The sequence below is a fragment of the Camelus ferus genome, chromosome 9 (genome assembly GCF_009834535.1).
Source record: "Camelus ferus isolate YT-003-E chromosome 9, BCGSAC_Cfer_1.0, whole genome shotgun sequence".
Classification (NCBI taxonomy): domain Eukaryota; kingdom Metazoa; phylum Chordata; class Mammalia; order Artiodactyla; family Camelidae; genus Camelus; species Camelus ferus.
In genome coordinates this window covers 61,795,204-61,820,479 of record NC_045704.1, presented here as the reverse complement: position 1 = coordinate 61,820,479, position 25,276 = coordinate 61,795,204, and the positions used below count along the sequence as shown (strand labels likewise).

At 36.8% G+C, this 25,276-nt stretch overlaps 1 protein-coding gene across 1 annotated transcript in view; it reads right to left on the bottom strand.

The window, feature by feature from the left end:
- The window catches only part of DENND2C (DENN domain containing 2C), a 69,451-nt gene extending 45,812 nt beyond the window's left edge, over positions 1-23,639 (bottom strand). The window contains exon 1 of the mRNA XM_032486984.1: positions 23,508-23,639. The gene's annotated coding sequence lies outside the window, so the exon portion shown is untranslated. The remainder of the gene's footprint in view (positions 1-23,507) is intronic.
- Between the last annotated feature and the right edge of the window lie 1,637 nt (positions 23,640-25,276).

Here is a 25,276-nt window from a genome sequence, read left to right as displayed (position 1 = left end):
AATGCCAGTTTTTCCCCTCCTTTTTAAAAATGCCAGTTTTATGTGTAGTGCTAGAATGACTGTTGCTATATGAAGAAAATGGGGGCCAAAAGGATTCCAACTACTCAAATAGTAGAAGGCACGTAGCCAAATAGAAACAGAATCACAATTGGTGTCATAAGGGTGGCTTACTTCAGGAAAGAGGTAAGACTAAAGATAAAATCTCTGGGAAAGATGACTGCCTCCCCCCTCCCACCCCAAACCCTCTGTTGATTAAAAAAGGGCATCACAGTAGAAAGAGGGGGAAAGAATATTCATTTTTTGCCCACAGGGTGCAAGGTCCTCTAACAAACATTATAGTCCTCCTCTCAACCATATGAAGTAGATATTAATCTCTCTGTGCACATTCTCCAGCTGAAAAATGGGGATGAGAGACTTTCTCAATAGTCCAAGGTCCTAACATCTGGAGGAGCTGGGATTCAGACCAAAATCTGACCACACCAAAGTCATTTGCTTTTGCCCCTTCAATATGTTATACTGTTCCCCAAACAAAGAGCACTGGACTAGAAATCAGAAGAAATGGGAGTTTAGTCTTAATTCTGCCACTTATTAGCTGTGTGACCTTAGGAAAGTCACTTTACCTTTCTGGGTTTCAGTTTTCTCATCTGTAAATTCTGGTTAATCACTGCTTTCTGTGTACTTCCTTTAATATTTCTTGTAGTGCAGATCTGTGGCCAACAAATTTCCTTCTCTTTTATTAATCTAAAATAACTTTATTTCACCTTCATTTTTGAAGGATAATCTTGTTGGATACAGAATTCTAGGTTGATGGTATTTTTCTTAGATTACTTTAAGACTGTCATTCTTTTGATTTGCCATTTGCCTTGTTTCTAATGAGAAATTTGCAGCCATCTTTTTAAAAATTTAACTATTGTTGGTTTACAATATTGTGTTAGTTTTAGGTGTACAGCTCCAGATTCCTTTCCATTATAGATTATTACAAGATATTGATTATAGTTCCCTGTGCTATACAGTAAATCCTTGTTGTTTATTTTATATATAATGGTATGTATCTTTTAATCCCACACTCCTAATTTATTACTCCCCCCTACTATTTCCCCTTTGGTCACCATAAATTTGTTTTCTGTGTCTGTGAGTCTGTTTCTGTCTTGTAAAAAAAGGTGATTTGTATTTTTTTTAAGATGCTGCATATAAGTGATATCATATATTTGTCTTTCTCTGTCTTACTTCACTTAGTATGATAATCTCTAGGTCCACCTATCTTGCTGAAAATGGCAATATTTTATTCTTTTTTATAGCTGAGTAATATTTCATTGTATATTAATACCACATCTTGTTTATCCATTCATCAGTTGATGGACACTTTGGTTGCTTCCATGGCTCGGTGCAGCCATTCTTAAGTTAGTTCCCCTGTACATTATGTAGCTTTTTTTCTCCAGCTGCTTTTAAGATTTACTCTTTATCTTTGTGTTTCAGCAGTTTGACTATAATAAGCCTAAGTGTGGTTTTATTTATATTTATCTTTCTTTTGGTCTGTAGATCTTGAATTGGTTGGGGGTTTTTTGTGTGGTTTTTTTTTTTTTTTTAAATCAAATTCATTCCCCTCTCGCTCTGCCTCTGGTTACAGTTTCAGATATTTCTGGTTCACCTTTTGATTCAACCCTGGTAGAACATCACTGCACAAATACATGAGACTGCACAATTTCTTTTTGTCTCCCAAACCCTCCTGCAATGCTGCTTCCTTAGTAAACGTCTGAAGACAAGAATATAGCAGATAATTGTTGGTCTAACTTGTTTATTTTCACATTTGGGATTCTTCCAGATTCCAACCTACATTCCAATTCCAACAGTCCATACTGTTAACTAAGGCTTGGCAGATTTCCCTTGGCCTCTATAAAGCCTCACCATCTATGTCAGGGCTACTTGTACCCAGACCAATGCGCTTGTCCCCCAGGTACAAAAGGTCCTGTGACTCTCCACTCACTTATAAAGTAAGCCATTTTGGAATTCAGCTCATCAAAGTTTCCTTGTGTCCACTGCTATTCAAGAGCCCCAGAGAAATACATAATTTTAATTTTGACCAGGATTTTCTTGCTAGTATGGGAACAAATGTTTTTCAAGTCCTTCTACATCCTAACTAGAAGAGGAAGTCATAAAATGTTTTTAATGAAATAGCATAGTGTGAAATAGAAAAAAATGAGAATACACTGCCTGTAAATAAGGGAAAGTATTGCTTCAGAAATGTTCATTTCAGATGTGTGTGTATGTAACGGATTGCAAATGTATTTATCATGGTGAAGTGTGGTCAAAAATTTCTGGAAAGTCTCTGTTCTAGAGACCTTAAAGTCCACTTTGGTATAAAGCACAGATTTAGAGAAAGGATATTAGGACACCAGTCTCTACAGAGAATAGTCTACTACTAGATCAACTTCAAGCATTGAAACTTTTCAGAAACCCAAAGCCAGACACCTAGATTTAAATTCTCTGCAACTTACTCTGTAGTGCGGCCTTGTACTCCTAACCAATCCAGCCTTAATCTAGAACAAGGGAATAAGACTCAGCAGTAGAGTTACTGGAAGGATCAAATGAAATAATATGTAAAGTGTCTTGTACAAAGTAAGTGCCCAATAATGGCTATGACATTACTGTCACAATTTATTTAAACATTATATGTGCATGGGTCTCAGTACATATTCTCACCAATCTAACCTCCTGAATGTCTCTCTTCATTTCTATCCCCAGTACAAAAAACCTTAATTTATGCCCTATTATTCTTCTTCTAAATCTACCATAATGTAGCCTCCTCTCTGGCCTACCTTCCTCCGATATCAACCCCCTTTCGATACTGTTGCCTGAGTGCTATTTCTAAAACTTAGACATGGTCAAGTCACAAATCAGTTAAATCTCTTAGTGGTGCTCCATAATCTACCAAGGTGATTATCAAAACATATCTTTAAAGAGCCATGTGCTTTCAAGAACTGACCAAGGTTCTGCTATTAAAACTGAATAATCTATACCCCCCACCACCCAGTTTGCAGAAATAAGTTAAATTAGTGGCCATTTCTTCAACATTAAGTTTTTTCTCCACAAATATATCTTAAACATTTGACCCCTGCTACTATTTCTGGTGATGGTTAATACTAACAAAATGGCAAAACAAGTAAATATATGGCCAACAAATATTAGTGAAAAAATTGGAACAAGCTAATCATGAAGTGTTTAAAGCTTTTTTAAAAAGCCATGGCACACGCACATCTGTTTTTATAGGACATACACAAAAATGGTCATGATTTTGCTCTAAAGAGTTTCTGGTTTAAATGGTAAAATTAAATGTGTGAATATTTCATGGTGCACCAGCAACAAGATAAAGTCCATACTCCTTAACATGACATACGGGATCTTTCACCCTCTGATTCCAGCTCTGACTCCTACCACTTGCCGTGCTCACACGCTACATTCTAATAACATCAAATACTTTGCACCTACTAGGGAGATTTAGAACTGGACTGTTAGAATTACACAGAGTTCAAATACCACCAGACTTGTTTCTTGGTTATATAACCTTAGTGGAATTATTTAATCCTTCCAAACCTGCTTCCTTATCTATAGAATAGTCAGAATGATTTTAGGTAACACATATTGAGCACTTACTATGAGCCAGGCATAGTTCTCCTCACTTTACCATTATTAACTCATCTCAGTCTTGTGATAATCCATGAGGTAAATGCCACTGTTATCCTCATTTTGCAGAAGAGGTTAAGTAACTGATACATGTTTTAGCACTTTCTGCCACAAAAGACAGGGTTTTTTTGGTAATTCTATAAGGTTGTTGTGGGGATTAAATATGAGATGATGTAAATAAAATGTTTAAGACAGTTCCTGGTATATAAACACTGCTCAATAAATGATAGCTACTATTACCTTCATGAACATACAATGTACTTTCAAGACCAGTTTTAAGTTTTCCTGTGAGATCTTCCTTAGCCCTTTACCCAGAGTTAATCATTCTTTCTATGTGCTCCCATTACACCTAACAGTACTCTGTAATTGTTTCCAGTTTTGAATTCTCCTTACAGCAAATACTTCTGCATATCTTTTCCATGACCTCAAAAATCTTAATAACCTAGAGTCATTCTTGCTGGGTATAGTTAGAAAAAAGGAAACTCAGGGATGAAAATTAAAAGAGAGATATAGCATCAATAGCTAAGAAGAATAAACACTTCTGCAATGCTGTTTTGAAAGACCTAAAGTAAACCTAAATCTCAGAATGTCACTCCTGTACTTGTTACAGCAGAGGATGCTAAGATATGCATAAGAGAAAATTTTAACATAGTAAAATCTGCTCAGGAAGATGGATAAGAATTTGAACTGCTCATGTTATTTGCTTTTTTGAATTTTCTGTTAAGTATATTTAATTAAACTAGCTATAAAATATTAATTGATAAATTTTCAATATAACCCACAGGAAAAATTCTTGCCTAAACTTCTTCACTGAATTTGGCTAAAAATATTTTACAGCAAATGATAAAGGAACAAAGCAGCAGAGGCAAAAAAGTAAAATGTCAGACTGACTTGTGTCTTTCAAAACTTTTATCATTTTGCTGACTGTACCTCGAATAACAAACCTTCAAAGCAAGCACATACAGGGTATCAGCCTTTTATCTCACTACCATCAGAGGAAACAGCCTTACAGGTAACTAAAAATGATTCCCAAAATAGCAAAGAAACAGTAAAAACTCAGGGAAATATATACAAGATCTTGTGGTTGCTCACAGCGGAAAAAAAAATGTGACAATGAATATATGTTATGCTCATGTATAACTGAAAAATTGTGCTCTACACTGAAATTTGACACAACATTGTAAAATGACTATAACTCAATTTAAAAAATGTTAAAAAACTCAAATATTACTAATAATAGACAACATAAACATCTCAAGCAGTTATTGTGCCTAACTGCAAAGCAAGAAATATGGTTCTTCCCCTCAAAACTGAATTCTTTAACAATTCTATCAACTCTGTTGAGATAGCTGTCACAGGAATTTTTTGTGGGTTTTTTTTCTTAAATGAAAGAATTAAAAATGCTAGTTGATTTAATGTAGATTATATTCAGAATTCTGAGGCACAAGCCAAAGATTTAGAATAATGCTGACTTTGTGATTGTGTTACATAGTTGGTTATCCACATTATTCAAAAAACTTCCAAATGACTACAATCCTTCTTCTTTGCTGTTCATTGATTCTAATGGGTACCACTGGAGGTTTATTTGCCACAGCTGTGAGACTTTAGGAGTTATCCCTATAACTAACCCAGTGATGTTACGGATTGAATGTCTGTGCTCCCCTAAAAGCTGTATGTTGAAGCCCTAATTGCCAATGTGATCATACTTGGAGGTAGGGCTTTGGAAGGTAATTAAGTCATGAGGATAAAGCCCTTAGGAATGAGATTAGTGCCCTTATAATAAAAGACATGATGAAGATGATCTTTTCAATATTGGAGGATACAATGAAGAGACCATTTACAAATTAGGAAAAAGGCCCTCAGACTAAAAACTGGATTGGACGGCACCTTGATCTTGTACTTTCCAGACTCCAGAACTGTGAGAATTCAATTTTTGTTGTTCAAGACACCCAATCCATGGCATTTTTGTTAAACCAGCTCAAGCTGACTAGGACAAGTGGTAATTCTTACTGGCTCCACCTTCAAAATATTATTTCTAACTCCAATCATTTACCTTCTTCACTGCTACCCCACTAATCCATGCCACCATCATTTCTCCTTCTCTCATTTTTTTGATTTCTCCTCAGTTTTCATCTTCCCTGTCCATTTTATCTCAAATAAGGCTTGTTTCCCCATATATTTCTCTATGCCTTCACCCTGCCGTATTTTCTCCACAGAGCTTATCATTTACCTGAAATTCTATTATCTATTTGTTTGTTTACTTATTGTTTGTCTCCCCTGTTGGAACATAAGTTTTTTCACCACTGTCTCCCCAGTACCTGCAAGAGAACGCACCATATACTAACCCCTTAGTAAATATCTGTTAAATGATGACTAAATCTTGAATATAAGAATGCATAATAAGGAAAGGTTTACGAAAATTAGCAATGCCTAATACTTTAAGGGTCTCCAATGATTTGAAGTTGCCCTATTTGTAGAATAGGGAAATATTTTAGAATACGTTAAAGATAAATGAATAATACCAAAACAACTTATTTAAATGATTATAAGCACCACAATAATGACTTTTTTGTATATTTCCTATTTGTCAGGCACTAAATGCATAATCTCATTTTATCCTTAGAGGAAGATACCTTCACTTTTTAGATGAGGAAACTGAGGCTTAGCAAGGTTAGATAACTTTTTAAGGTCATATACATCATTATGAGTGGGAAAATCAGAATTTGAACTCCAAAATCCTTGTTATTATTAATAGCATGTAACATTTACCTTCAGGATAGAAAGACATTTTTAAAAGGGGCAATATATAAGTCAGAAGTCTCCAAATCTTGATTCTAAACTCCTATGAACAAAAAAGACTGATTCATGTGTATTTACAAGTTATAGACATATACAACTATAATAACATCATGTATATTATAATGTACACAAAAATAAAAAAATTTTAAAGCTTATTTTTAAAAATCATTTTACTAATTTTGTTAAAAATTAAATACATAAAAGGCAGGTAAAATAATCATTTCACTCTCACTAAAGTATTATTAATATATTTTAACTAAGAGCAATGTATTAAACATGGTTTTTTTTTTCTTGAAACAGCAATTCAAAGATCTAGTTCTAAATCTGGTTTAATACTTAGTTTTAAGGGTGTTATGGGCTGAATTATGTTCAAATTCATATGTTGATGCCCTAACCTCCTGTATCTCAGAATATGACTGAATTTGGAGATAGTCTTTAAAAACGTAATTAAGTTAAAATGAGATCACTAGGGTGGGCCTTGATCCAGTATGACTGGTGTCTTTATAAGAAACGGAAATTTGGATACAGAGACATACAGAGGGAAGGCTGAATGAAAACACAGGGTGAAGACAACCATCTAGAAAGCCAAGGAGAGAGGCTTAGAAAAAATCAGTCATGACAACACCTTACTCTCAGATTTCTAGCTTCCAAAAGTGTGAGAAAATTAATTTCTGTTGTTTAAACCATTCAGTCGATAGCGGTTTGTTATGACAGCCTGAGCTGGCTAACATAAAAAGGCCATAGTAATTGAAAAAGATAACTCACCACAATACATAGAGCCAATGAAAGAAGAGCTTAACTGACTGAATCAAAATACTCATTGGTCAATTCTATTCACCAATTAAGCAAGGGTTTTTGTTGAAATTTGATAAGTATATTTCCATCTTCTCCAATGTCTGTCTGCTATACATGCAAACTAACTAGACAGTATTACATTATTTAAATTTTTAACGAAGTGATTAAAAATCCACTGAAACTACTTTGAAAGATTTTAAAACAGACTAGAAAACTGTTTCCAGGAGCGCCAAGTATGCAGACATGAGAGTTTTATAGATAACACATTCACTTCATTTTGGGCAACAACTAATAGCAACAGAAACATCTCTAATTATAAAATTCTCTCTCTAAATCATGAGTTAATTTAGAAAAACAATTGACTTTTCATTCATTATTAACTCTTACCTTTAAGAGACATAGTAATGTGTTTATATTTAAATATTTTTTGCCAATAACCACTTATCACAGAAAACGACAATTTTGGAACTTCTCTTATGGTAAACAAAAACTGTGTGTGATAAGTTTGGCAACTTTTAAAAATACTTCTCCATAACAAACGAGAGAATTACTGTGAGATAACAAAATATTTTCATGGACTATGATGATTCTATCATTTAAAAACATAATCTGTAAATTCAGCTACTTGGACACATATAAAATGGACACACATAACTTATGTGTTACAATAACTAAAAGTGAACAATAGCTAAAAGACAGGTGAAGATGTCACTGTCTATTCCTTTTGCTGGGGAATGACCGCTTTCCCTTGGGATTAATTCCTTAGATGAAATCCGGTAAGAGTGGAGGCACCAGTGTCAATCTGCATGTTAAATATTTGGCAAAGTCTAACATTACTTTTTGAGGTGAAAAGGAAAATAAATAACAACTCTAATGCTCTTTTCACATCCTAATGTATCATCTTGTGCACCTCCAGCAGATCATGAGTACAGAGTAAGGTATTCCAACTTACATGTGCATTCACCATTTTATAAATGAGGGTATTCAAGGCCAAAGTAACCAGGTGGCCCAAAGTTCTGTAAACAGACAGTGTAAACAACCCCTCCCTTTGAGACTCAAATAAGAGAAGGAGTCAGAAGAAGCAATAACTATTTCCCCCCAGTTTTACTGAGATATAATTGACAAAACATTGTGTAAGTTTAAGGTATACAACATCATGATTTGATACATACATACTCTGCGAAATGCTCAGCACAACAAAGTTAGTTAACACATTCATCACCTCACAAAACTTTTTGTTTTTAGTGAGAATATCTAAGATCTAATCTCTTAGCAACAGTATTGTTAACTAGAGTCACCAAGATCTGGTTTCTGAAAGGTGTAGAAGTACATGCCCACAGGGGTCATTTACATCTGGATAGTCCTCAGGCTTTCCTGAATGACACGGAAACATAAAAGGAGCCTAGAGAAGGAAAATACCAGGCAGAAGAAAAGAAGAATGTGGTTTGGGAAAACTGTTCCTCAATCTAAACATCAAAGAGGCTAGAAATCACAACAGTAGCCAGATTTCTGCTGCAATTGAACCTCAATCTAGTGTTCCAGCTAGTAATCTAGTTTAGACAATCTAGGTATGATGACTGCAAATTACGCCATATCTAAATATGTATCAGGCCTAAGAGGCTGTACAGGCCACTGAGGAACAGGCTTTAAATAAAGTAGGAAAAGAAATAACTTCACAAACTAGCTTCTTATACCATGAAGTTAGCCAAGACTGTATCGGGATTTATAGAAAAATTCAAAATCTCTATGAATGTGGCAGCAAACTCTTCAGCTAACCATACCTCTCGGAATCCAGGAGATAATTCTGATTTCCAAAGAGTTACTTTGGACCGTAGAGACAAACACAGATTTGGAAATTAGATTCATAGGAGCCAGGAGGTCTTTGTGTGCTAAAAATCTTTATCTTTATCTGATTCCTACATTAGGAGTATAGGGACCAGCTTGCAGCAACTCCTGCTCTGTCCTATGTGCCTCCTTTATAGACCCAGGAATTTCTTTGGGATGCACATCGAATTTTTGATGTGAAAGGTATAAAAATATTTCACCAACAGATAAGACAGAGATGTAGCAAAAAGATAATAAAATATGACTGTTCTGGTCAAAGACGGTAAGAAGAGTTTAATTTGTAGTGGGCACCCTTACAGTGAAAATTAGATTATGAATGTCTAGTTGATCCACAAAATGATAATGCACACTGCTCAAATCACTAATAATCTGCTAGTTTCTCATGCTCTTCAGGTGGTTTCTAAATCACCTCTTCCTGCTCTCAGGTAATGTTTGTGAAAGGAATACAAACTGATTTTTTTGTAGTAGAACCCCTGGTGTAACATACATGCTAATCAGTACACTGAGTAGATCACATCCTTGAACTGAAAATAACAGTTATACCAAATAAAAGGCCAGTAAAATGCAGTTAGCCTATAAGGTTTTACCAAATACCAGCACTTTAAAGATACTCAACTAAAACTACCCAAGAAAAATAAATTTATAAATAGACTTTGAAAAAGTGGAAAATACATAACCCCAAAGTTTAGAAAATGTTTTCTAAATAATCTAGAGATGTGATTCATCATTCACATCACTGTTCCCCTCCCATAAATATGGCTATAATTTAACAGAAGTGTGTTTAATGTTATCTAATTGCATGGCTGAGGTCAAAACAGTCCTCTCAGTCTAACTCAGTTCTTACATATTTCTGATCAGCAGCAGAACCTAATTACCATTATTCAAATATTTCCAGTAAATAAAATACAAAGAAAAAAAACAGGAGATGCAAAAGAGATATATTTGTATAGTAATGTGATATTTTAAAATAATAACAATTATTAAGTGCTTGCATGTGCCAAGCACTGTGCTTAGTACCTACTTTCATTATTCCATTTAATTCTCACAACTCTGACAGTCATTATTACCTCCATTTTGTAGACGGGGAAGCTGAGACTGAACTGGTTAAGTAGGTTACCCAAAGCAACACAAACTTAGTTCCACTTTGCGCCAAAGCTTGTGCATTTAACCATTGTATATTACTTGTTTTGTGGGTAGACATAACAATAATATCAGCTAATAAAACAGGATGTCAAATGCAACCTTTCCTGTCCTCTCTGAATTTCAGCAGGGGCTTCAAAGGCCAAAATCAAAACAATAGGAGTCAAATACTTCCCTATTCTCAAGAGAAGTGCAAGGCTTTTAAAGTGAGGTGGCCAAAATCTGGCTCTGCTGACATCAGCTCATTTCCCTTGTCAAGACTACATGAGAAGAACTTCATTTCCTTAATTGTAAGGATTACAAGGGACAATAGAGAGGACTTCTTTAAAGAAAGTAGGTGGTGTACGTTTCTCTGCCTCCTAAGGGAAAAGGGAGAGACACTTCCTGCCCACCTCAAGCCAAGGAACTGAAACTTCAAGATAACCACTTAGAGTGCTTAACATATCTCCTGAAGTAGGAGGAACAAGGGTCTGGTATCAACTCCTCGGTTAGGGGGGAAAAGAGCTGGCTCAGAGCTAAATTTTGAAGACTGCTTAGGTACAACAGTCAAGTAATGTTTCATCAGAAGAGGAAGTGTTATAAAATGTTACAATGTGGAAAATTACATATAAAATTAACTTCAACATCATGAAACTTTAGAATTTCATTAGATTAATGCAATGTTAGTAACTATCCACATAATTAAATGAAGAGTATCTTTTCTTTTTTTACTGAGGTATAATTGACATATAACATATTTTAGTTTTAGGTATATAACATAATGATTCAATATACGTATACATTACAAAATGATCACATAAGTCTAGTTAACATACATCAACATACACAGTTAGAGAATTAAATTTTTTTTTCTTGCGATGAGGGCTTTTAAGATTTACTCCCTTAGCAGCTTTCAAATATGCAGTTTGGTATTATTAACTATAGTCACCAGGCTGTACATTACCTCCTCAACATTTATGTATTTTACAGCTGTAAGTCTGTATGTACCTTTGACTCCTCTACCCATTCTGCCCACCACTCCCACCATCCCTGTCTCTGGCAACCACTAATCTGATCTGCATCTATGAGCTTGGAGTTTTGCTTATTTGTTTAGATTCCACATATAAGTGAGATCATGCAGTCTTTGTCTTTCTCTGTCTGACTTATTTCACTTAGCATAATGCCTCAAGGCCCACCTATGTTGCAAATGGCAGCATTTCTTCCTTTGTATGGATAAGTAATATTCCATTGTATGTGTGTGTGTGTGTGTGTGTGTGTATATGCTGTATATATATGTATATGTATATATACGCTGTATCTTTTTTATCCATTCACCTATTGATGAACACTTTTGGTTGCTCCCATATATTGGCTATTGTAAATAAGGCTGCAATGAACATGGGGGAGCAGATATCTTTTCAAATTAGTGTTTTCATTTTCTTCAGAAAAATACTCAGAAGTGCAACTGCTAGATCATATGTGCTTTTATTTTTAATTTTTTGAGGAATCTACATACTGCGCCAGCATTTTCCACAGTGGTGCACCAGTTACACTCTCATCAACAGTGCACAAGGGTTTCCTTCATTCCACATCCTCACCAACACCTGTTATTTCTTGTCTTTTTGATAACAGCCATTCTAACGTGTGAGGGGATATCTCATTATGGTTTTGACTTCTATTTCCCTGATGATTAGTGATATTAAGCATCTTTTTATGTGTCTGTTGGCAATCTGTATATCTTCTAAATGAAGTTTTATCTTAATCTTTTTGATCTTAAAAAAAAAACTCTCTAAAGAAATAACTGTCCCAAATTAGAACTTTGTAAATACTTCAAATAACTTTAAAATAACCTACTTTCTAAATCATAAACTCAGACTTGACTAAGTTCTTAGCAAGACACTGGAAAATAAAAGCAGCAAAATTCTTACTTCCTAGAATGTTCAAAGGTTGAAAAAATTTTCCAGAAACTAAAAAGAAGCCATTTTTCCAAAGTTTTAGAAGTAATACTACTTTTTAGAAATTTTGAAAATATAGAAAACAGGGAAAAAATATAAGCCAACAACATTCAGCATAATCAGTTACATTTTGGCATATTTCCTTCCTGTCTTATTTCATAAGCATATTTTTATATAGTTGCAATTATAGTATATATGTAATTGTATCCTGCTTTTCTTTTTAGCATTATATAAAAAGATGTACTTATCAAGGTTTAAAACTGAGACATACAGGCTCTCTTAAAAACATACATGCATATCCATTGTACGATGTAACTTCCTATTTCATATTAAAGCTTTTAAAAAAGCCAGAAGACATATTTCTCAAGTCCTCAAATCACATTCCCAAATTATACATCCATTGGATATTTTAGCTCACTTGACAATACAAAACCAACAAAAAGTAAAACTGCATTCACACAGTTATTAAACACATCTCCTTTCCCTCAAATTACCATTTAAAACACATGAAAGTACCAGGTCTTCAATATATTAACCCTCAGGCCCAATAATATCATTTAGAAACAATCAAAGTTATTACTAAGATCACAAATTATTACCAGCTCTTCCCCTCCTTTTCCTGAATAATTCAGCCAAAAGCCATGGGGTGGAACAGAGTGAAGTAGGCATCCACACCATATCACAAATCCTTTATTACTTGATAATCACACTGGAGTTTAAGAATGACTTTTATGGAGCATCATGCTCTGTTGGAATTAAACTTTATAAACTCCCAAAACATGACTAATCCAAAACAGATCAGTTCTAGAACACTCTGGGTCAATCCTCTTCTATCATAGAAAGTCATGGAAGTAGATAAAAGATGGGACAAAACACCAGGAGTACGTGGAAACATGGAGGCCAAAAGAAGAGACCTTTCAAACAGAAAACAGTGGTCATAGTGACCTGTCAAAAGTCAAATAAGGTAAAGATTTGAGTGTCTATTGGTCCTCAGGACCTGGGCGAGAGCAGGTTCAGTGGCATGGAGGAGGCTGAAGGAAGATCACAGTGAATGAGAAATGGATGGGAAAAAACAAATGGAAACAGCAACTGTAGACAACCCTTTCAAGGAGTTTATCCAGGTGGACAAGTGGACAGAGTGGTGGCCAGACAGGAACATGGGGTCCAGGAAAGCTTTTTATTATTTTTTAAGATAGAAAATAACTAAGCTTGTTTAAAACACTAGTGGAAAGGAGTCAGTAGAAAAGAGAAGAATCAAGGCTAGAAAGTAAACCCCAAGAGGGAGAGCAGGCATGAGCCTCCAACTGGAACTGGAGGGATTAGCACTTGACAGAAAGAGGGACAGCTCTTCCATCAGAACAGAAGGTAATGAGAAAAGAAAGATAAGGATGCAGGTACATTTGTAGATTTGGGGGCTGTACACTGATTAGCTTCCCCTCTAATGGCTTCTATTTTCTCTTTGAAATAATATGTGCAATTATTTGCTGACAGTTAAGTGAGAGAGAGAAAAGCCAAAGATTTAAGAAGAGTAAACAATGTTTAAAACAGGCATTGTGGAGAAAAAAGAAGCAAGAATACATACGTTACATACATAAACATAAATAAGCAGAGAGTTTTAAAAAGGCACAGAATTAGGGACTAAACCTTTGAGACATTAATCATGATTAGGAACCGCAGATGAAAAGAAAAGGGAGAATCAGATAGAGAGTTTATGAGGAGAAACCGGGTTCGAGGGAAGCAAAAAACACAAGGAAAGTAGGCACACGTAATATCAACAGGGAAGGAGACAGAACGAGCAATCATAATTGTTTTGGGGAGAAATGGAGAATCAAAGAGGGATCGTCCAAGGGCAGTAACAGCAGAAGTATATGTTGGTATGGTTTTACAGAACACACACACACACACACACACACACACACACACACACAATCCCTAAGGTTCTTGAGTCTTAGTGGGAGAGAAGGATTGCCTGATGAATCAAACCCTCTTTCTCTTGCACTGTAGGCCAGTGTTTCACCAACTCTTCTGACCACAATCCATGGTAAGGAACACATTTAATTCACAATACACACACAACTGAAATAAAAGTTTCACAAAACAATAATTAACCTTACTACATATAATAAAGTAAAACATAAAGTTAACATCAAGTATTATTTTATCATTACTTACATTTAAAATTCCAAAATTAATACATGATATAAGTATTAAAGTTAGAAAAGAGTCAGTGTAATGCAATGGGTGACCTTTCCTGTTCATAATTAATTCCAGTCTGGAAAACACAAGGACAATGCTATGTACTTGTCGGGTTCACTATAGAGTCTTGTGTTCTTTTGCTTTAAATTGGGTCAGGGTTGAAAACCCTACTTGAAACAATAAGCTGTTGTGAATGGCAAATATAGTACTACACTCATTCTATTCAGTAATGGGAATTCTTTGGTCTTAATACAAAATGATGATTAGCAATGTCATGTAATCACTTCAGAGTAAATTAAGAACTAAGCTGTAAGAATTTTCTTCTTGGAATACACACTGAACTCAATTATTGATGCAGAGCAAATGGATCTTTTAGCCAAATGTTTTTCTTTAATATTTCAGATTTCCCCTCAGGAAAATAATAACTAAAAGTTTGCAGAGAGATGAGATTTTACAGTATCTCTACGTTTTACTTTGTTCAAATTTTCTTCAATAACAATGCTTTCTTCCAGATGCAGCAACGATGTTTGAAAGATACAGTGCCTAGAGTGAAAGGTAATAACCTGACATAACAATGTCATTTGGACCTTAGACATATAGCTTAAAATTTAGTTCACTAGGTCATCAAAAACATCAGTTACATATACAAATTTTGTTATTCAAAAACACTGGAAAACACCTGCCAAATGAGGATGCCTTTCAATTAGAAAAATTCTAGATTCATACAATCTGCTTAGCTCCTTATCTCTTAACAATTGTCAAACTCTACTGTGACATAGTAAATAGGTATAATTAGCTATGAATAAAATATTTTTAAAACTTGGCTACTTAGAAAGTCTCCTTTATAATCATTAATAACTTGTAATGTTTTTCAATACATCCAAGAGATTCAGAGGGTTTTCAAGACATACCAAAGCTTTGTGATACACAAAACAGTGATTCCAAAGAGCATTCAAAGCCCTTAAAACAAATGGGACAGAAAGAGAACCCATACTGACCTGCTGGGCAGAGTGCTCACTCGTGCCCAGCCCACTGCTTCCGCTGGAGGGGAAGCTTCAAGGAAACCAGTGGTCCTACTGCCCAGGATGCTCAGAAGAAAGCAGGAGGATGCCTGCACTGTCAGTTGTGTTGCTTTGACTATTGTTTGTCTCCGTCTCTCTTTTGGTCTTTATCACTCTTTCCTTCCTTCCTTGTCCTTGAGTGTTCAAAGGGTGATTTGAAGGAATACTCAATAAAACGTAAGTGTAAACTTTTAGTGAAAAAAAAAGCACTGTTATCAGTCGCTTCAATGTTTAAAATAACTCCTCTATGTTTTCTAAACATATTTGCTATTTGCTTACTTACAACTATTTCAAATTTTTTCCCAGTTTAACTTATGAGGAACAACAATTCAATTTTAAAATTCTATAAATATGCCCACACAGTTGGGGTCAAATTTAAACAACACAGGAAAACCCTCCTTATTAATTACCTTGCCACCATTTGTGACAAACTAAAAGCACAGTGCAACTTATAATACCAGTGATCCCATCAATTTGGACTGTAAAAATCTACACCAAACTGTAGCCACCTCATAAGCATTACTGAAATGTCCCATAATGATACAGAATAGAGGTATGTCAACATTAAGAAGTGCAATTTTTAATTTTCCACTGACAAATCACCAAACATCATAAATGTAACATACATGCATTCTAGACAAATACTTTTTTCAAGAAATATTTAACCATTTTTCTCTTATGCCACTAATATGCAATTAAATAAAACAATAACGAATCTTTCCCAGTAACGGTCTTTAAATTAAAAGGAAACTGAGATAATTTCATGTTCTTTTCTTTCTTTGAAAATATTTTCAAAGGTTTATTGAAAAGTCCTGCGTGATGTTTAAGAATCTTTTCAATTTTAAAGATTTTTAACTTTCATTTGTAACATTAACACAAATATGTGCAGTCTGTCATTTTAGTCAGGCTTTCAGCATTTGACAAACTCATTTTTTAAATAATATTCATTAAACTCTTATACTGTTTCTCAAGTCACTATTTCCTCAACAGTTTTGTACTTCCATATGCCACTACTGAACATGCCTCTGTATTTTTTTTTTTTTACTTCATGGTTTCTTCTCCTGATAATTAAACAATACATTTTAAGGGCAAATTGATCTAGTTTGCTTTTAAATAACAATTATCATTGAACGGTTAAAAATATCACAGTTGAAGAATGCATTTAAAGTTCAAAAATAAAACCTGGTTAGATAGTGTCTCATCATTTATACCAACAGCAGAGAAAATTCTGATGCATTCTGCTTGACCCTGAATTACAGGTAATATAAATTAACTGTGCAATGACAACCACCCAATTACCATCATCATTAAATTGACCATCACCCTAATTCACATAATGTTGCTCTCTTGTTCCATGTTACCCCTTACAGTTTAAGCAGGGACCAGGGAAAAGGTGATTTGCAGTAAATACTGTTGTAGAGCAGGCTGTGTCATTTCCTCCCAGCAGGCCCTATTATCATCAGCCTTAATAGACTCTTATTTAATCAGAGTATCAAAGAATACAGATAAATATTTAAATACAAAATTATGCTTCATATTGCTAAGTAACCAATTTAAAAATATCCTAGACAGCTGGAGTTTTTTGGTTTTTCACTTGAATGGAAGAAAGAGAAAGAAAGAAAAAAAGCATACCCCTTTTAAGTAGCACCAAGAATAACACACATACACACACACACACACACACACAAATACATACACCCAATTGGTCCTAAATTTTAACATCCACACAGAAAAAAATCCACAAAGCTATTTCTATGAATTCAAACTTCAAAGTAAAACTAGTAATTGTCTTCCACGTCCTCTGCTGTAAACATTTATCACTGCTAATGAAAACCAGGAAAGTCAGAAAGTTAAAGAAGGAGCACAAATAATGACCCATAACTAATATAAACAGGTTAACACTGCCTGAACTGAATGTTTAGAATTATATTTACAGGTTGCTAACCAAGAATCTAAGATTTATAAGCAAAAAAAAAAAAAAATCTTAAATTTCCTCCCCAAAAACAGCAGATGCAAGAGAAACATCTGGGATGGCTAGATATGAAAACGTCAGTCCTTTACATTTTCTTCTCTTATCTCACCATTATTTAATCTTTCAGTGCAATAATTGGCTATAATGCCCTTGAAGCAGAGAGGAAAAAAACTTCATGTTTTCTTTCCCTTAGGAAAGACAAAAAGGAAAAAGACAAAAGATTCCATCCTGCCCAACCCTCTGGGAAACCAGTACAGAACTCTCCTTCCAGGTTTGGTCTTTCATTCCACCAGCTTTCAATGCCCCCACTTTCACTGAGGCAAAAAGAGTTTTTACTGGTTCAGTAAGGAGTATTGAATGTTAGAAAATATTTTCAAACATATTTTTGATTCTGACATTGTACAAGGTAATCTATTTCTCTGTATCTCAGCTTCCAAATCAATGAAGGGAAGTGTTTCCCAATTATTCTATTTAAGAAATAAAGGATGAATGAAAATTTCTCAGATGTTTTAAGAAATACACTGGAATTTAAAAGCAGGAGGTATAACTTTGAAGAATCATTTTTTAAAAACTAAACTTACAAATCTAAGTACTTCAAAGAATACCTCTTACAACAGGGTCAGCAAGACTATGGCCTACCTGTAGGCCAAATGTGACTCAACACCTGTTTTTGGCCTGTGAAGTTTTTACATTTTTTAAATGGTTGAAAAAAAAAATAAAAAAAAGTATACTACTTCATGACATGTGAAAATGATATGAAATCCAAATTTTACTGTCTGTAAATAAATTTTAATTTGAACTCTGTCCACGCTCATTCATTTAAGTATCTGGCAGAACTGGGTAGCTGTGACAGAGGCTGCATGGCCCACAGTCTAAAATATTTACTATCTAGCCCTTCACGGAAAAAGTCTGCCACTCCCTACCTTAGAAACTATACACCTATTCTAACGATACTACCAATTAGGAAACTATTTTTGAAATTCCTTTTTCGAAAATGCCTTCCAAGCCATAGCACATTCTTTTGATTCTCCTCAGTGGTGACAAACCTTCATTCTTTGAAGATGAGTATGAATTCTGGAAACGGCTAAGCCATTTGGAGCCAAGATTGAATAAGTTGTTTATCAAGATGAATCAACAAGCAAACGTTTGTGGATAATCTAAGTTTATGGGAGGCAAAGATTTCTCTTTTAAAAAAAGCACCATCTCTGACTTCCCAAGAGCAAACAACAGCTAACGACCAAGTGAGGGGAGAGTCAGATGCGTTCATAGCTTTGATCCAAGGTAAAAAGGCTCTGCAGACTGTCCCTGACTTAGTAGGGCTCCGCCTAAAATTTTCTGACTTCATAATGGTACCAAACTAGTATGCATTCAGCAGAAACCACATTTTGAATTTTGAATTTTCATCTTTTCCTGGGCTCGTGATACACAGTATGATACTGGTCATGCTGGGCGGTGGCAGGAGCGGCAGCTCCCAGTCAGCCAGGATCATGAGGGTAAAAAACTGATACACTCCCGACCATTCCATACCCATACAACCATTCTGTTCTCTACGTTTAGTACAGTATTCAATAAACTACATGAGATAATCCACCACATTATAAAACAGGCTTTGTGTTAGATGGTTCTGCTTAACTGCAGACTGATGTAAGTGTTCTGAGCACATGTAAGGTGGCTCAGCTAAACTATGATGTTTCGTAGGTTAAATGTATTAAATGAATTTTTGACTTAAGATATTTTCACCTTATGATGGGTTTATCAGGACACAACCCCATGGTAAGTTAAGGAAGATCTGATAAAAGCCCATTTTATAATAAAGTGCTGAATATATCACATAACTGATTGAATACTGCACTGAAAGTGAAAAACAGAGTGGTTGTATGGGGACAAAATGGTTTTAAGTATATTGGCTGTTTACCCTTGTGACTGCGTGGCTGACTGGGAGCTGTGGCTGCTGCCAATGCCCAGCGTCAGGAGAGAGTACTGCATCGTATACTGCTAGCCCCGGAAAAGATCAAAATTCCAAGTACAGTTTCTACTGAATGTGCATCACTTTTGCATCATCCTAAAGTTGAAATATTAGAAGTGGAACCATCTTAAGTTGAATACCATCTATATAAGCATGGAACTAGAAAGTATAAAGGAGGAAAAATAATTCTGTAATAAAGCCAGAAGATCTACTTTCTTGGTTGGCTGTGAATTTGCTATTAAGTTTTGGTTTGTTTTTTTTTTGCAAAGAGGTACTCCAACAATAGTTCGGGCAATACACTTTGGGAATAAATGAGTGACTGCCAAGTGAAATCTTAAAAGAACAGGATTCATTTGGATGTAAAAGTGGTTTAATCTTCAATTAAGCCCTTTTAATTGCTTTATAATCACAATTAATAAGAAAATTAACATAAAAATCCCTTCCATTCATACAAAGCAAATCATTTATCCTTGGCCCTCTTGTCTTCTAATTCCTCGTGTAATCCCCGAGCAATTTCATCTGCTTTTATTTACGGCTTCAATTCCCACTTACTGGCTAACTCCGCAATCTGAATCCCCAACCTCAGCCTCCCTTCTGGGCTCTGGATCCTCTCTTGACATCTCCATCTCCATCGCCACTTCAAACTCACTGTGTTCAAAATTGAATTAATTATCTTCCTCTCAGATTAAAAATTAAATCAAGTTCCTCTATCCAGTTTCTCAAGCTAAGAAACTAAGTTTTTACTCTTCTGTTCACCTTCAAAGCCAATCACTTTTTAAGCCCTGTAAATTCTACATCTTTATCATCTGTCCTCTCCTCTTCATCTCTATTACTATTTTCCTATTCTAGGCCCTTATCTTCTCTCATCTAGGCTATTTCAACAGCAACAGCCTTCTAACTTATCTCTCTCCCTTTTGCCTTTCTCCATCCAATCCAGCCTCCACACCCTACCACCACTGTGTTATCTTTCCTAATTAGTCCTTCACTGGTTCTCATTGTCTTTAGAATCAAGTCCAAAGTCCTCAACACAATACAAAGGCTCTTCACCACATGCCACCACAGACTTCTTTTTCCTTCTTCTGAGTTATAACTTTTCACTTGCCTAAATTTGTATGTTGTTTTATAACATATCCTATACTTCAAAGTATTAAAACTACCTTTAACACCATATTCTATAGTGTAAAGATTTTGCCAAACCGGACAAATCTTCATTATTTCAAATGAAAGGCACTGAAACCCCATACTTATCTAATTTCTAGAAATTTCAGTAATTCTAATTCTTTTTCCAGCTTATTTCCCAGCACCATCTCCTTAGGCCAACCCTTCATCTCTATACACTCTGACTTTTAGAGACAATGTGGACTGTAACACATTCCTCAAACTACCATATACTTTCACATAATATTCCTGGTTTTCATCCTTATCTTCTGTTCCCTTCCCCAACTCAGCAAATTCCTACTCAACCTTCAAAGCTAAATTCAAATGTGGTATCTTTGCTCTAATCCTCCTCCCCAACATATATAGAATTGTTTCCCCTTATCAATGTCCCCATTACACTCTACAACTGTTATAACTCTTACCACACTGAAATTGTAGGACTTATTTACATGTCTGGTTATAAGCGTCTTGAAGGCAGGGAAGCATTTTCTTTTCTTGAATCTAACATTTAACTTATGGTCTGAGAACAAACATTTTAAACTTCTTGAAAAACAGTCATCTCTTGTATTATTAAGATAACGCCATAATTGTAGTAAGTGAGTGACTGAGAGCTTAGAAACAAAAAGAATCCCACGTCATTCACCAGGAAAAAAAAGTATCCTATATATAAAGTATAATTAAATTGTAGCTTGGACATGCCTTCATCTACACCTTGCAATACCAGTTTCTTTCTCTCTTTCTTTCCTTCTTTTTGAAGAAGTTCTTTACAGAACTCTCTTTTAAATACTTGTTGGATTTCATTTGTATCTCACTCACAGAATTTGAAACTCAGAATAGTAAGATCAGGATTTCTGGAGCTCAACTGTCTGGTTTGACTCCTACCTAGCTCTGTTACCTAGGCTGTTTGACATGGGAAAGTTATTCAACCCTTCTATGTCTCTCAATGAGGAGATCATAATAACACCTCTTAAGGCGTTGTTGTAAGGATTAAATAAGCATGTAAAGAATGTAGAACACTGCCTGGCTCGGAGTAGGTCTCAATAAATGTTGGTTGATGTTATTGTTATCATCAGTTTTAAAAACAGCTTTCTCTGTACTTACGTTAGCCCACTTGGTAATCTCCTAGGTGCAAGGGATTATAGCCTGCCCAGACATATACAATATAAAGGCTAAAACTGTACCCTGGAATATAATAGGTGCTCAGTAAAAAAATGTGACTATAAGGCTTCAGTCTTCCAAGATCAACAAATCATAAATGACTGCAAAATCTATATATGGAGTACATGTTTGAACTTGGTGTTTCAGAACACCTATCTTGCACTGAATTGCTGAAGCATGTAAAACTGTTAAAGCAACACAAAAATTACATTCACCAGGAACTGTCCCTCTACTCCTCCATTTAATTTGATCTTGGTATCCAGTGGTCTAAAATTCTTGTTTGTAATGTAAGACTCACTACAGATCATTTAAAATATACTTTACAGCTTTAAAAAAAATACCTATTGTCAGGAAAAATTAATATTCTTCCCTGCATTAAAAAAAAATCTATCACCACATTCAACAGAAAAAAAAAAAAAAAAGGAAAAGAAAAGCCAAGAGACACAATTACTACATTTCCTGGTTTCTGCCTGGGAAATTACTTCAGAACACGCCTACAAGTAACCCTAGTCAAAGTCTGCTGGTTACAAACTGCTATTACTTTTTAAAATTTCCCGTTTCCCCCCAAAACTCCTCACACACTCACACCCACAGAAAAGAATGCAAATGTCTATAACCAAGGCTGTACCCCCCAAAAAGTAGTTTAATATTAATTTCATTTTGGAGGACTTAAATCTTACAAAAGCAAATGAAAGTCTTCATTTGAATCAATACTCCCAGCTTATTTTACCAGGTAACTTCAACTATTTACATAAAGCAAAGACAGAGATTGACGGCTACCAAACTTCTTGGAAAATGATTCAGTAACAGCGTATATAGATAATACGTGCTACTCTAGAAAAATTCATTAATCAGTTGAAAACGCACCACACTTTAAACAACGGTGATTTGTAGAAAATGAGCTTAAACAACTTATTTACGCAGTAAACAGAGATATAGAACTTTAAAACACTGTAAGTGAATCACTAGCTTTAGGGTAAAGGTTTACAGAGTGCCTACTACGCGCCTGGCACTTAGTAGCTGTTTTACAGGAAATGCAATACCTAACATTTATAGAATACTCTCACCCATCTTATCTGTCCCTCAGAATACCCCAGGCATGAGCATCCCAGTTTTACAGCTAAGGAAATGGAGGCCCAGAAAAGCCGATTTGACCGAGGTATCACATCTGGTACGCGGATCCTGGCGGAGACTCCAGCCCCTGACTCATAATCTGATCATCTTTTGCCTTACTAGTTTAAAGTTCTTAGATGTTCCAATGTCAGATTCTTAAATCAAAATCCTACTTGACGACTTTCACTATTGTACTCGTCAGATTCTGTTAAGAATCTAAACACAAACACCAAAAATTTTTTAAAGTTCACCGTCTCAGCCTGTCGAAGTTCAAGCTCCACGACTAATCCTGGCAAAGGCCCCGCGCTTCCTCCTGGATGCAGGGCGCTCCCACTCCCTTCCCCGGGACTCCCGAGCGCCCCCGAGCGCCACCTGGACGATGTCTCCCGCGCCCCGAGGTGAGCGGCGAGGAGCCCCTTAGCCGGACTCCGCCACAACCGCCGCTGGCGACAAGCGGGGATCCCAGAGGCCGGCGTCCGCTGGGCGCGGGGCCGCGCTCCCGGGCGTCCCTCCAGGCGGAGGAGGTGCCGAGATAGCGGGGCCAGAGCCTACATCTCCGCCAACCCGCTGCCGCACTGCCCGCGGACGACGTCCGACGCCCCGCCACCGCCGCCCAGCGTGCGACGCCCACCGCCGCGAGGGGCCGAAGCCCTTGCTTCAGACGCCGCCCCGGGTCGCTCTGCTCCTACCTGCCCTGGGCCTCGACGCCGCGTCCGCTCCTGGACTCCGAGGTTCCCGTCCTCTCCGCGGAGGCGCCAGGTCGGCTCGGTCCCACTCCGGATGGGCTCCGCCCCGCTCCCGCAGGCCCGGACGCAGGCCCCGCCCCGGTCCGGCAAAGCCTGGTTCTTATTGGCTCCTGTTCCCACCCCTCACGCTCGGGCCCGCCCCCGGCACCGCCCTGGGACCGCCCTGAGGGGAGCCGCCCCCGCTCGAGTCCCGTGTAGGGGCCAGAACCTGGCCCAAGATGCAGGGCGCGGCGACGCTGCTGCCCCGGCAGAGAGGCGAGCGGCGCCACTGTCGTCCGGCCGAGACATCTAGCCAAAGCTCCTTCGCCGTCGCCGTGCCTGGCCCCCAACTGGCCCCACGGCGATGGACCTGAACTTTACAAGAAGGCTCAGTATTCACAGCTACCTACGAGATAAAACCTAGTTTAATCAAGGAATCCAAATGGCATCTCACTCAAGGAAACCATGGAATTGTCTCCTGTCACTGGAAGAAGTAGGTCCGGTGTCTGCAGTGAAAGAGCAGCACCATTTCTGTGGCTGAGCTCAAGGAGCAAACATGTCTCCGACAGTTGCCGTACAGCGCCAACTTGAAAAGTAGGCAGATGCAAATAAAGCTCCGGACACCTGAGGCTTGAAATCCCAGAGCAGGAGTGCGTTTGATACTCCCAGTGGCTGAGGTCGGCTCCCACGCTGTTGTGACACACATGCCTGAACACTACGCCTGCAACACGCTCATACATGGCACTGTGCCTACAGCGAGCAGCAGCCCAGTTTCATTAAGGCTGCCTAGTCAAGGATGAGTTGAGCCTGTTTCCCAGGCACTTGCTAACCACCCCACCCAGCCTCGCCCCACCTCATTCCACCCTACCCTATTCCACCCCACCAGAGCCTCTTGGATCTGGTGACCAAACTCTTGCCACATCTGTTCACATAGAGGTACCAAAATAGAAGATGGCCAGAAAGAGAGGTGTTTGGTTACGCATCACAGATGACTGTCACAAGCCAACTTAGCCAAAGCAATAAAAGCTGCATACCCCAAGCCATTGTGAAACCATGAGCTGTGGACAATAAAACAGGAATTACCTTCTATGATGGGAGAAAAAAAGGAATGACATGACATATTTTTAATCATGTCTCAATGAGGAATTAAGTGTGAATACTCTTTGACTGAATTTTGAACAGTGATCTTTATGGACTCCTCCTCTCACCACCAAAAACCAAACCTAACCAAAACAAAAACCCTTATATATTTAGAAAACTTCCCAAACAGTTGCCTAAGGTAAAATTTTGGGCTAGAATGGCGTGGCTTTGAAATTTAGTTAAAAGTTCAAATTTATTTCAAAGTTCAACCTTTGTATTCAGGAAGATTATTTGCCAAAATGAGCAGACTGAATTTCAACTACCAAATTTGAAACCAAATCTTGAGTTCTCTGAATGTAATAAATGGATTAACATGTATGTATTCTACTGCCCTCTCATGGGAAGATGGAGATATACATACTGGTAGTTAAAATGCTTTTTTAAATTTGAGAATAGAAAGTTTAATTTGGCAATTTGTATTATTTTGATGACAAAGAGGCCAAGGAAAAATAAAATCAGGTTCTCTAAGGGACTTATAAATACTCAGCAAACAGAGCATCAACTTCAGAAACCAGGGAGAGGATTCTTACACTAGTACAGACATGCAGTTGGGATCGCACCTATGCTTAAGGCTATCTGTAGAGAATGTGGAA